General features: G+C 39.6%; 1 long non-coding RNA gene across 1 annotated transcript; it reads right to left on the bottom strand.

Moving 5' to 3' along the window:
- Positions 1-2075: 2075 nt before the first annotated feature.
- Positions 2076-13298, bottom strand: LOC119893075. Its single transcript, XR_005442751.1, has 3 exons — positions 13141-13298; positions 2401-2631; positions 2076-2225 (listed from the first exon to the last, which is right to left on the bottom strand). It is a non-coding gene; the product is annotated as an uncharacterized LOC119893075 (long non-coding RNA).
- Positions 13299-13944: the final 646 nt, after the last annotated feature.

Here is a 13944-nt window from a genome sequence, read left to right as displayed (position 1 = left end):
AAAATGTAAACATGGGTCGTAATAAATCGCAAAACGACTTTCTCTGGTGAGGCGGGCTGCTACAACACCACATGTTCATAAAAAATGCATTTCCTCCTGGAAACACACACAAGACCAACATGTTGCTTCATTTAGTTTTCATTGTAAAATTCTTCTTTAAGCGACTCCGCTCTTGCTGCAGGGTCAGAATTAACAAGCTGTACATGGCGAGCAGTTTTTCTTTATTTGGCAGTGGCAACTTTGTCTTTGTTTATGTCTCATGTATGTTTGTTTTAACCCTATTGCAAATCAAATTTCCCAGGTGGGACAATAAAGACTGAACTGAACAACTGGTAAAACAGTAAATAATAAATATTACTTATATTGCATAGTTACCAAAGTGACATTACAAGCTCTAAATTTTTTTTTTTTTATTTTTTTGCATTTTCTCATGATATTGCACAAAGACTTCAAAAAAAATCTGTTGTTTCTGAAATATAAGAAAAAGTGTGTCAAACTGCAGAAAATCCATATTCCAAATCATGCTACAATAAAAGTACTTTATATGTAAAAGTGATCAATTGAATATAAAAGGACAAAAACTAAATTGCCTTTCATGGAAAACATTCTGCAATGGTTGCACCACATGATATTTGGTAATCTAATCTAGTCAAAAGCACAGAATAGGCCACCTAAACAAAACAAGCAGGTTTCCTACAAAAGGATTCCATAAAATTTATAATCAAAAAAATATTGGTAGAAATAACTTTATATTAATTGTTTTTCTTAGGTCATACCACATGATATCCAAAAGTGGCAACTACATACCAGCTGTTACATTTTAAATTTTTCCAAATTTCAGAGCACGTTACAAACCTACTTGCAGTTTTAATGGGTCCTTGGCAAATTGGTATATTTTTCAACTTCCTGTCTTCTAATGGATTTCAACATAAAAGTCCCAAAATGGTTGTTTGTTGATGGCCACACCACGTTATTTCATAAAATCCACATCATCGGAGTTTGCTTGTGTATTATTATGGAAATATAAATACAGATGCTTTGCGATTTTGTAGAGGACTACAAAACACTTTGGAAATCATGCCAAATAGGGCAAAACCCATTTAAAGTAATTTCAAAGAAGTTTTCAAAACAGCAGTCAAGGCCAGACAGTCATGACATTGTGATACTTCAATAATCAGAAAAATTACAAAAACTTTTTGAAAAACTGTTTTTTTAAGTTAAAGTCAGTACATCTATGGGAGAGGTCCTCTATTTATATGGTGTGTTTTTATGCTTTCAACCTTTTTTTTTTTTTTTTTTTAAATGAAAAAAAGGACAGAAAATGTAGGCGTCACGTCATCTTGAAAATTATTTGATTGACACAGCATTTTCACTACGTGGTCACACTTCATGTACTGATGGAAAACATAATTGGCGGGTGTTGTCTAGCGCCACCTAGGGAAAACAGGAAGTGATGTTTAACTCCTTTGTGACTGGTCCAAAACAAGCATAATTCAGGGATGCATCTCACGACCTCAGTGAGAGCAGTGACCAAGCTTCTGCTTGAATGTAAATGCTCCGTATTTGTATAGCGCCTTTCTAGTCTTTTCGACCACTCAAAGCGCTTTTACACTACAACTGCATTCACCATTCGCTCACTAAGTGCTCAAACAGAAACTATCACACACTGGCGGAAAAGCTGCCAGGGGCAAATCGGGGTTCAGTCCAAGGACACTTCAACATGCAGCCTGGAGGAGCTGGGGATTGAACCGCCGACCTTCCAATTAACGGGCAACCCGCTCTACCCCCTGAGCGCAGCCACCCCAATGAGGGATTGTCGTTTTTTTAATGTTAAAAACAAAGTTAGGCTTTGCTGTCTGCGAACCTGACTCCTAAAACAGACAAGAGAACAAGAGCAAAAGAACGTGTGACAAAAAGCTCAGAGAATATGTAGACCACTTGAGGAAAGTGTACATAGGCTTCAGGTTGGTTTTACAAAAATCATTGGAAATGCACTCATCCAAGGAGCTTTCCAATACAATTCAACATTACACTTTATCACACTTTGTCTGAGCAAGCACACAGAGGCTTTGATGTTCAACAGGAAAAATAAGGTTTAATTTTCTTTAGTTTGTAGTACCTCAGGGTGTATACTGTCTCTGAAATTGACGTCACTATCCAGACTTTCTCGTAGCCCTCCGCTGAACATGGCCTCAAAATAACAACTGCACGCTGCTAAGACAGCCCTGCAAGACACAAACACAGCATTTTGTCAGTGATCAAAAATGGCAGGTCTTATAAAGAGAATATAAAACATCTCTAGAAAAGTTTGTTGCTGTTACTCTCTGTTGTAGTAGTGGGATGGCTGTGTCTGATGAAAGTTAGCAGTGAAATGCACAAATGTTGTCAGCATGTGTTTACCTGTGGCATGGGAAGGACCGATCTCCGGCCCATAGAGTGACATCAGTGAACATGCACTGTTTCCTCATTGTGTTCAGGTGGGTCAGGACACTATCGGGATGTGAAGGCTTGTGGAAGAGTGAGATGTTCATGGAGCCCGTGCTGGTGCGGGATTTACGATTCTCATGAACAGTCACTGACATGGCGGGTTCTTTGGCACCTCCAGGGAGTCACTTGGAAGAATCTCTCCTACTGTTCAATGACAAAAAAAGGAAAAACATGCTGCAGGATCAGTAACAATTATACTGTATGTATGGATACATTTCAAATGTGGTCAACAAGAACACCATATTGACTTGCATAATTAAACCTGGAAATATAAGGGCGTAATGTCACCATGACACAACTATATAAAAAAAAGGAGCTCTCAGATGAAAGACTATGCTGTACCCCTCTGTGAGAGACACCCTAAAATCTAAAAATCAAGGGTGAGACAGATTAGGCTTTGGCAGTATCACGGTATTACGTTACACCAGCAAGTCTATACGGAAATTCAATCTCAAGCTGTGTGGGAGACCCGGGTCGATTCCCATTGGGACATCCACCAATGGTGTCCCTGAGCAATACACTTAACCCCTAGTAGCTCCAGAGGCGTGCAACCTCTGACATAGAGGCTTTAGCAATTGTAAGTCTCTTTGTAAGAATCAGTAATTATTATTATTATTTTAAGTTAGGGTGCAAAGTCCAGAATAAACAATATGTTGAAACTAGTGACACCCATAATGATAGCATACACTAGCAAACTTAAATTAGTAGTTGTTAATTAGAAAGTTTTTCAACCCTATACATTTGCTTGCCCACACTAGGGCCTATAATGTTCTATAATGTCAAGTTTAATTAACAGGTAAGTTACCTGCTTACCTTGTGACAAGATATAATGCTATGTTGTTGTTAGTTTGTGAACTGTTTCAGAAATTTGACTGTAGACCAAGAAAAATAATTACACAAAGAAATCCTCATCCTGCACAAAATATACAAAACACATTTGTACTCAATATCATGATAAAGCACTATGACAGTTGTATTCCTCCTTTTACTGTAAAACAAACCTCTTTAAATGTGCATGAGGCACCTTTTCACCTCAATGAGAAAACCTTTCAGAAAACAGTCGTAATAATAACTAACGTCATCATTTAATAAGAAATCATATTGCTTTAAAAGCCTATTGCTCTGCTTGTGTGGTAGTACGCCCTCCAGAGCGTCTGACAGACACAGAACCCAGTTTGGGACTGTTTGGTGGAAACCAAAACCAACTGAAACCAATCAGGCAGAAATCTCAACTCAAATCCACACAGGTTAACTTCAGCTCCTCTGATAAAGTGCAGCTCACAGTCACAAAGTGCAGTTGTCCGTACTTGTATAGCGCCTTTCTAGTCTGTTCGACCACTCAAAGCGCTTTTACACTCCATCTGCATTCACCATTCACACACATTCACCTAACAGCTCAAACAGAAACTAACATTCACACAGCCACCAGAGGTAATTCTGGGTTCAGTATCTTGCCCAAGGACACTTCGCGGATTGAACCGCCGATCTTCCGATTAAAGGACAACCCGCTCAGCCTCCTGAGCCACAGCTGCCACAACCCCTACTGCTGCTGTGTCAATTGTGTGATGAGTCCCATGCTCAACGCCACAGAGTTGGCAGTTTATTAAGGGCCGAGCATGAAACATGCGAGAAGTAGGGGTGTGGAGAATATTTGATTTTTAGATGCATCGCGATGTGAACGATTATGAATTGATTAACAAATAATAATAATCGATTATCTAGAGGTTAATTGATAACATAATGTTGATGGAACGAAAAAGGTGGAACTCGGAAATGTGGAAGTGCAGCTTCTGACTGTCTGCTGGGCACACAACGAAGACGTCTGGTTCTCCCTGTTCACAGAGGAGCAGAGGAAAACATGAACGCTACGTGTCAGTGTGGCAGTAAATGTGCAGTGTAGGTCACAGTGTGTCCGTTTATTAAAGTCTGTCTGTTGTTTTCCAACTACTGGAAAAGTGAAGGCAGATAGCACTAGTTAACATCTCCTCTTCAGACTGCGGCCTGGAAGCTGAGCAGGACGTTTTTTGGCAGCTAGTTTGTTGTCATTCATCCACATATCGAGTACACAAATGAACGAAAAGACAATAATCAACTTACAGGACACAAACATGTAACTACACTAGACAAGACAAAAAAAAAAAGGAACAGATATATTAAGGTGGAGTGAACGTGGTTTGGCTGGAGCATTGTAAAGTGCTTAGTTCAACCTGTATCTAACTTTGTACTAATAACAGCAACATCAGAAATAAAACAAATAGCAGCAGCAGAGGTCAGTAATAACACTGTAATAATGTATTGCTGCTATGCAATGGTAGCTACATTTATATGAAGTAACATTAATATCTGCATTTCATTACTACCTACTTGTTTAGATTGTACTCACACAGTGAGAAAAAGACACCTTTATCATATTTGTTTTACAATCACATCGTAGCACTCATAATCTTAATGAGGTACCGACAAATTCCTTGAGGTGATGCATCGAGATATCAAATCGAAGACCTGATAATCATAATCGATTCGAAAGAGCAGTAAAGATGCACACCTCTAGCGAGAAATTAATGTAAAAAAAAAAAATTATTTCACACATTGAATTGCATTTTTGATGGCCTAAAGGTTCACGAAAAGTCAAAAAATTGCGCACAAAATTCAAACATGAAAATTTACGTTTCATATGGTTTTCTTCCCACGACCCTGTACGAAGGGTAAGCGGTTGATGATGGATGGTTTTTCGTGCACTGTGGCAAAATGGCTCCATGCCATAAAAAGTAACTCTCGAGCAACGTTCCACCTAACTAACTATTTTTGTGCCAGATATATCACGGCCAGGGCGGCGCGCTGATGCAGTGGTTAGCACTGTCGCCTCTCAGCAAGAAGGTTCAAACCCCGGTTGCCCCGGCCTTTCTGTGTGGAGTTTGCATGTTCTCCCCGTGTCTGCGTGGGTTCTCTTCGATTGCTCCGGCTTCCTCACACCATCCAAAGACATGCGGTTAATTGGTGACCCTAAAATTGTCCTTAGGTGTGAGTGTGAGTGGTTTATGGTCTATGTGTGGCCCTGCAATGGACTGGCAACAGTGCTTCCGAACTTGCCTGAGAATCCTCTGTTTTTTAAGATTTTTTCAGTATCAAAGTAATTCATGATAGTTGTCTGTACATCCAGTGGTACACAGCAAAAATTAACTGTTATTATTTAAAACGGTGAACTGTATATGAATGAATGATACAAAATTGAAATGATGGGCTAATTCGGTAATTATTTAAATGGCACACCATAGTGGGCACATTTGGAGCAAAGTTCGGCATTAAAACACGGTTCTGACGAGCACTTATTGGCAAATAAAGGGGTCCAAGTTGGTGCCTTGTATCCTAGAGTCTACAACATACACAAAACTTTGTGGGTGTTGTGGGCAGAATATTGTGTTACCACTTGTATTCTACTCTTCCTCTGGCTCAGCAGACATTAAATATCAAAATCAATATTTTTCCGAGATAGATAAACATTTTGAAACCAAATGATAAACGAATGAACAATACATGGATTTATCTGGTTTCTTCAACTTTCACTCAGGAGCAAAAATCCGCCTTTAAATTGGAAAGAAATAATGATTTGACATTTATAGTGATAATTATCAATATCAAATTACATGATTTATTTATTTTTTTTTACATTTTGGCCGTATTGGCCCCTAAATTTTTTTAGAATATGCAACCTTTAAATTATTAATTTTGCTGTGTAGGGTGTTATTGCAAGAATTGTAACACTATGTGGACAGTGTGGACAGGAATAGAAATACATACATGCAAACTCAGATGGGAAGAAAAAGGTGACACGTTTGCCCCTGTAAATGAAGCATTCTGTTGTACTCTGAGAAGAAAATAAAAGGCATTTTCAACTGTTCCTCAGTGTTATCGTGTCTGGTTTCAGCTTCATAGATATAATGGCTGCAATATTGAGTTTACTTAAATTACTATTCAGTGATTCCACTAGGATGGTGTTGTAGCACCAGAGGTTAAGAACACTTGTTTTTTCTGTCGCTTGCAAAGTGCGCCTGCTTCATATCTGGATATATAATACCAAAACAACATGTATGTATGCAAACAAATTTTGCTGGTGAGTTTGGAGTTCCTCTACCAAGAAAATGTTATGTATTCCAATAAATAAACATGCAGTTCCACATAATTTTACCACATTTGAATAAGTCTTGAGCGGATTTTGAATAAACTACACCCTAAAAACAAAACTTGCAAAAGAAATCTACTGGGTAAGAACTATAACTATTAAATTGGGGAAAAGTCACTTTGTTAGTTTTGATGTTGTCCAAAATGACTTTACACTCATGGCACAGCATCCAAGCTGTTTTATAGCCTCACCACCTAAACCTTATAATGGCAGGGGAAATCCTGTTAATATGACCTCAGAATCATTACAGATAGGATTGTTCACTTGCCTTTTGTGTCTTAATTTACGGCTTTTCACATTTGTAGAAATTAACATAAAAAACTGGGAACCACCTACCAACATGCGAACCACCTACCTTCTGTATAATCACCAAGCATTTCATTTGTACATTAAAATCCAAAAGAATTGTCCACTCATTAGAAAAGGGTCCAGCTGCGCACTGTAGCTCAGGAGGCGTGGCGTGAGCTAGTTGTATAATTATTTTTGGTTTTCTATTTGTCTGACTAGTCCCTGATTTGCTTTACTAACCTCCATGGTCACCACCATCATTTCTTTTATATTTAACTATCAAGATATATAGTGCCGTGCTGAAAATCATTAACGATCTTGTGACATTCATTCATTAAGCACCAACTCACCCCCCCCCCAAAAAAATATTTGGATCTCCACGATTCACGCGAATGACATATTTTTAGACATAATGGCGATTTTCGCCTAAAAGCAACTAGTTTGCATGAATGGAAATAGGAGCACTATGATCCTTCCACAAGGGGGAGTCAGTGGCAGAGGAGAGTGCATGGCTGTTTTCAATGGGCAGAGAAGAGAGAGAAATAGAATAAGGGGAGAAAGGTGATGTAAATAGTCAATCACGTGAGAAGGACAGAACACTGTGGTGCAGGTTAGCTGCCATGTAGTATTTGCTATTTTCTCTTACCAATTATCAAAGCTATCAGTTAAAAATAAGAATCTGATTTTAGAGCAAAGACTAAATGGACAAATATTAAGACTACAGTATAAGACAGTAACAACTAAAGTCAAGCAGCAATATCCCATATACATGTTAAAAGAAAACTATAGGAGACACAGTGACTTGTTCCACATCTTCACACAGGCAGAAATGCAGACTTCAAAACCCAACACAGATCTGAATAAATTCTGTTTCAGCAGACGCAACAGTGCTTTTCTTTGTGACTTTGTGACTGTGTGTGTGTGTGTGACTGTGTGTGTGTGTGTGTGTATCCATCTACATTTGCTGACATGCAGTTTAGACCACAGCCACAACAGGTCAGTCACATGATGTTTGGTGCTTAGTGTGTGTTTGTTCACATTGGTGTTTTTATGTAAATGTGCATGTGCGCAGTGAGTTTAGGTGTGTCTGTGTGTGTGTACACAGATACACCTAAACTCACTGCGTTTCCACTAAACGGACCAGGGTCTATATTTAGTTCTATTTTTACCCTCCAAAAAGTCTCTGCTTGGGGGGGTAGTACTTTCTGAAAGTACTGGTACTTTGCAGGGGGCTTGCCATGCAGTGAATTTCTGAATGTGCGAGTTGAGGCTACTGGCTTTAAAATCAACCATGTCGGCTATTTTTCTAGACTGCTCCTCTTTTCCACCATTGTTTGCAACAGTCATATAGCCACACAAGTCTCACCGATGTCGGCGTGAGATTGTACGTCGGCATTAAATTTATTGCTCGGAAATAGCAGGCAATGGGCAGCTGTGTGTTTACAGCTAACAGCTGATGAAGTTTCGCTAAATACTGGGTCCGGAGTTGTTGGTTTAAGTTTTCATCAGTCAGGAGGTTTTTACACAGAGCTAAAGTCTCCTCCTCACCAAAACAAGCGGAACAGCTTATTACGGCAGGTAATAGGCTAAAGTTCCTTAAAAATCAGATTTCTCTGAGCTAGTGTTCTTCGAGACGGGTCTTAAGGCCACTTTTTGATGGTCTTGGTCTCGTCTTGGACTTGACCGCATTTGTACTCGGTCATTGAGGACTTGAGATTTCATTTCAAGACCAGTCAAGAGCATAACTTTGGGAATATCAATAAATTGCTTTTGCATCGTCTGATTTATTTGTCAACATCCTAACTTTGATTGGATGTAAAACTTATTGCTTTAACAGGTTATATACAGGAATCCTGAAGTAAAATTCAATACCTTTTTAAGACCTTTTCAACATATTTTAAGACTGCCGCGCCACTTTGAGCTAACCGATTAAATCAGCCACACACCTTAAAGAGGGACATTTGAGTTTTTAAAAGGAATCTAAATAATTTATAACATATTTATTGCCTATATGTCATCAGGTTGTAACACCACCTAAAAATTGAGGCATTCACCAACGTTCTCAGTTGCCTGTAACAGCGTGTATGAGCCAACAGTTTTCCATGTGAAGGACTGGTCAGATTTCCTGGGAAAAGCAACTGTCTTACATAAACTATGACGTGTATGTACGCAAAATTACAGAAAATCATGTGAAACAGTGTGATTTTGTGTTTTAGTTGGTTTAAACTAGATAATGTGAGCTTGCCTGCAATAATATGTGTGATAACTTTCATCCACCACTTGATCAATACAACAAAATTAAAATGGACCAGGAGGGAACAAAGATGAAGAGAATAAACTGAGTGATGAATAATAGTGTTGGCCGTGTAGCACATGCACAACCTGGAGGAGGTACTGGTCTAAATGAGTGTATTAGTATAATATTCATCCATCCATCTTCAACCGCTTATCCTGCGTACAGGGTCGCAGTGGGCTGGAGCCAATCCCAGCTGCCATCGGGTGAAAAGTGGGGTACACCCTGGACAGGTTGCCAGTCCATCGCAGGGCATTTGTATAATATTATAACATTAAATTAAAAGTATATTGTTAATTTAATAGTAAACTGTTAGTTTGATATTAATATATTCATTATGTTACTATATTCAATATAATAGAATATAACTTACCACTAGAATAATAATTCAAATTACTGCTATTTCAGTTTGGGGTTGTTTTTTATTGCTCTAGGCCACATGATAGTCTCCAGCCTTGATTTTGGGCTACTAACTCGTTAATAATCATAACCGTTTATGCAGAACAATGAGTTCAACATTTATAAAGTTTGTTGCAGCACATCAAACTTTTTTTAAATCCCGCTCTATCCAGGCTGTGATTGGTCTGTTCACAAAACGAGAGCATCGGCTTTATGAAAAGTTGAACGTGTTTCAATAAAATGTACCGATTTAGCTAAATAGCCAGCTAACGTTAGCCAAACCCACACGCTCCTTGAATTTTCCCTGTTTCTGTCTTACCGATTCAGCTGCTGGCGGCGCATCTCACTCTTGTTTTTCAGGAACGGGGTTGTTCAGATGGCCACAGAGCGACCGGCCAACTGGGTTAATCCCGTTACTCCTGATCGCCACTCCGACTATGTTTTGGAAGATTCGCATTGCAGGTCCAGCAGGGTGGGAGATTAAAGTCGGGTGTACTCTTAAATCATTCATCATAATCATTCATTCAATCATCGGTAGATCCCTGCGCCTAACGTTACAGAAACGAATCACACATTCACTCTCTGCCTGTCTAGTATTTTTGGCTACGCATTATAAATAAATACGTTCACCTACACTTATAGCAAACAAACTTTTGGACAAACAGGATTTTCACATTGAAAAAAATATCTTTAAAATTTAATACCTTGTTAAATGGCGATTAAGACTTTTTAATGGCCTTAATTTTGGCATAATTGATCCATCACTTTTTAAGACCCCGCGGACACCCTGTTTAAATACAACCAATAACCCTAATGTGTTGTTACCATTAACAACTTTCTCCCCTCCCCACGATGGTAAGCATGGAAAAAGAGTGTTGAATAAAGATAGTTAAGTTGATTTCAGCTCTTAGTGTTTGTATGTGGGTGTTTTAATGGGAATGTGGATCTTTCAGATCAATTTGAGGACCTATGATCTCGTTCCACATTTTATTGTGTGTCATGTAATGTGGGGAACTGGTCTTGGTCTTGATTCGGTCTCGCCCCCCCTCGGTCTTGGTCTTGGTTTGGGTGGTCTTGACTACAACACTACTTCAGAGCCATGAACCTTGCTGCTCTCTTTGTTTGACAATGACATCTAAAAATCAAAATCTTCAACATGTGAAAACTGTACATATCTGTGTTTCCCCTATATGCATTCAGAAGCGGCGGTGAGCCATCTACGTGACAGGTGCTGTTATAAGAGCAGCTCCAAATCGGGAGGTGCATAGCAAGTGTTTGATTGTCCGAAAGTGATGGTAAACGTGAGCGGAGGAAAATATCCCCTTCAGACTGCACAGCTGAGCAGAAAAGCTGACAGTAGGCTAGCCAACGTCTTTTGGCTGCTATGTAACTTAACATTAGGTCAATTTATAGAAAGTAACTGGTCGTTGTATTTTATTACTACCTACTTGTCCAATGTCGAGAGCATCAGGTTTACATTCCTCCACTTACAAATTCAAAAAATGTACTACAGGAACTGTTTGAGGTCATCAGCAGTCACATGACAAAACAACTTGATGGTGTTTTATTGTTGCAATCATATAATCAAACAAATCTCAGAACAGTTTTTCCTAAATTCCACCAGCATGTCCACATCCCCACCAGAAGAACAAACACGCTGGACCACGTCTACACCAATATTCCTGGCAGCTACAAAGCCCTGCTCCGTCCCCATTTTGGTTTATCAGACCATGTTTTCTGCTTCTTCAGCCCACTTACACCCAGCTGATTAAAAGGGTCAAGCCAACAATTAAAACAGTGAAAAGTGTGGACAGATGAGGCTACAGCAGCTCTACTGTTTTGGGAGCACAGATTGGAGTGTGTTCAGAGAGGCCGCCGCCCAGGAGAGCCACATAAACCTTGTGGAATATCCATCATCAGTGACATCAGCAAATGTGTTGATGATGTGGTGATCACTAAAACGATACAATCATTCCTCTCGCCAGAGCGAGACTGAAAGCTGGCATCAAAGAGGCAAAGCGGAGACATCAGCAGAGACTGGAGAGAGACCTCAACACCAACACCACCAAAGACATGTGGCAGGCCGTCAAAAACATCAGAGGCTACAAAAGCAGGAGCTCCCCCATCATGTGTGAGGCCACAGTACCAGATCAACTAAACACCTTTTACGCTCACTTTGATCTCCTCAACAAAGAGTCAGCTGTGAAGTCTACTCCACCTCCATCTTGTGGTGAGTGGTGCTCAGAGAACAACCTACTAATACTAATCAATAAAACTAAGGACCTGATTGTTGATTTCAGGAAAAAGGAGAGAAAGACACACACTCCTGTCTACATCAGTGGAGCAGGTGAATAGTTTTAAGTTCCTGGGAATCAGCATCACAGAGAACCTGACATGGTCACCTCACATCTCCATGCTGGTGAACTGTATTTCTTGAGGAAGCTTAAGAAGGCCAAATTCCCGTATCAAGTTCTTGTCAGTTTTTACAGAGGAGCAATAGAATCATCCTGACTGAAAACATCACTAACATGGGATGTGCACGGCTCAGGACCGGAGGGCTCTGCAGCGGGTGATTCAAACTGCTCAGAAGATCATTGGTACCCATCTCCTGAGCATCAGTGATATCAGTGAGGTGAGGTGCCTGCAGAGACCAAAGGATACTAAAGGACAGTACCCACCCAGTCACATCCTGTTCACCCTTCTGCCTTCTGGGAAGAGATATAGAAGTTTCTGCTGCCGCACCACCAGACTGCAGAGCAGCTTCACCCCCAAGATATCAGACTCTTAAACTCTAATTCACTCAGCACTGCTCCAGTGATGGTAGTTTATTTCTGTTTTTTTTTTTCATTTTTCATAATTGATTCTATTTTAAATGTATATTGTCTGCTGTGTTAGAAGAAGGGAGTTACAAACTCAATTTCACTATATAGCCTATTATATTGTGACAAAATAAATCTACCTACCTAAACAGTCCTGGCCATTGGAAAATTGGCTAGCATAAGTTAGCGTTCAAGCTAATAACTGTAACCGCCCAGCAACACCAGTGTCTGGTTAGGGTTAATATGTAACTAAGGTTAACCACGTTGTCCATAAATGAACATTGTGCCTTTAGATCGATGTGTCCACATTTTCAAATCTAAATTTATAAGCAACTTCATCTGTAACTACATAACGTTAATCGAGTTTGAGCTGATATTAGCTCTGCTATGCACCAACTTCAGTGTTGACGATGGCCGTAGTGAACCACTTCAACTTGTCTTTAAGCAGCCGTTAATAACCCACGCATTGTGGTAAGTTAAGTATCCACGATACAAAGACTTACTAATGGCTCTTCGGGGAGTAAATTCAATTTGTGTCATGTTCACAATAGAACAGCTCATTTCTCTGACAACAATATAATGGTTGATAGCTAACGTTAACTTACACTGCGACTCCACATCTCAGCTGCTTTCCCGCATAGGAAATACAAACAAAAATAGATCGTTTTACTCACATTTATACTTGTAGGTGTAAAAGTTAAATCCACAGAACGAAAACCACCGGCTTTGTTGATATTTCTCTGACAGCAGCAGAAGTATGTCCGGCTGTCCCTCTCTGGTTTTCTATGTGCCTTTAAAACTGTACTGGCACCAACAACCAATTGCTATTGATTTCTTCTTCTTCTCTTAGTTAATGGCGGATTGCAAACAACTTTTAGGTCTATACTGCCACCTACTGTACTGGAGTGTACAGTAGGTGGCGGTATATCACTCAACTACATAACTCGTTAATACAGTGCTCTCATATTCTCTTCACTAACCCAGTGTCTTTAAGAAATTTAAATAATGCCTTCCTGGTGATTCTTATACCCCTTTCTTCTCCTTCTGTTCCCAATACCCCCATCAGATTCCATTCCCGCCCTGCCTCCTGAACTCCTATCTTGAAATATCTGTTTCCAACTCAAACAATACACAGTGCAAAATGATATGTTCAACATTTTCTTTAACCCCACAGTTTTCACATTTTTCACTATTCCTTTTCCCCAATAAAACAAGGTGCCATTCAGTCCTGTGAGATCAACTCTCAGTCTTTTCCTTATAATTTTTATTACTGACAGACGTTTGTTTTTCATAGTAACTCCTTCCTTTCCTGTCTTCCTCCCACCATTTCTGCCATATTTCAATACCTTTCTTCTTAATGACTGCTTTTCCTTTTCCTAGTAGTATTTGAACTGTCCTTTTGTAATGCCTCTTTTGCTAGTTTGTCTGCAATCTCATTTCCATTTACTCCCTCATGAGCCGGCACCCAACAAAACGTA

Source organism: Micropterus salmoides, unplaced genomic scaffold (assembly GCF_014851395.1).
Source record: "Micropterus salmoides isolate LMB-PRFRI ecotype aquatic unplaced genomic scaffold, ASM1485139v1 Ms_hic_scaffold_8, whole genome shotgun sequence".
Taxonomy (NCBI): Eukaryota; Metazoa; Chordata; class Actinopteri; order Centrarchiformes; family Centrarchidae; genus Micropterus; species Micropterus salmoides.
This window is presented reverse-complemented; position numbering and strand designations above follow the sequence as displayed.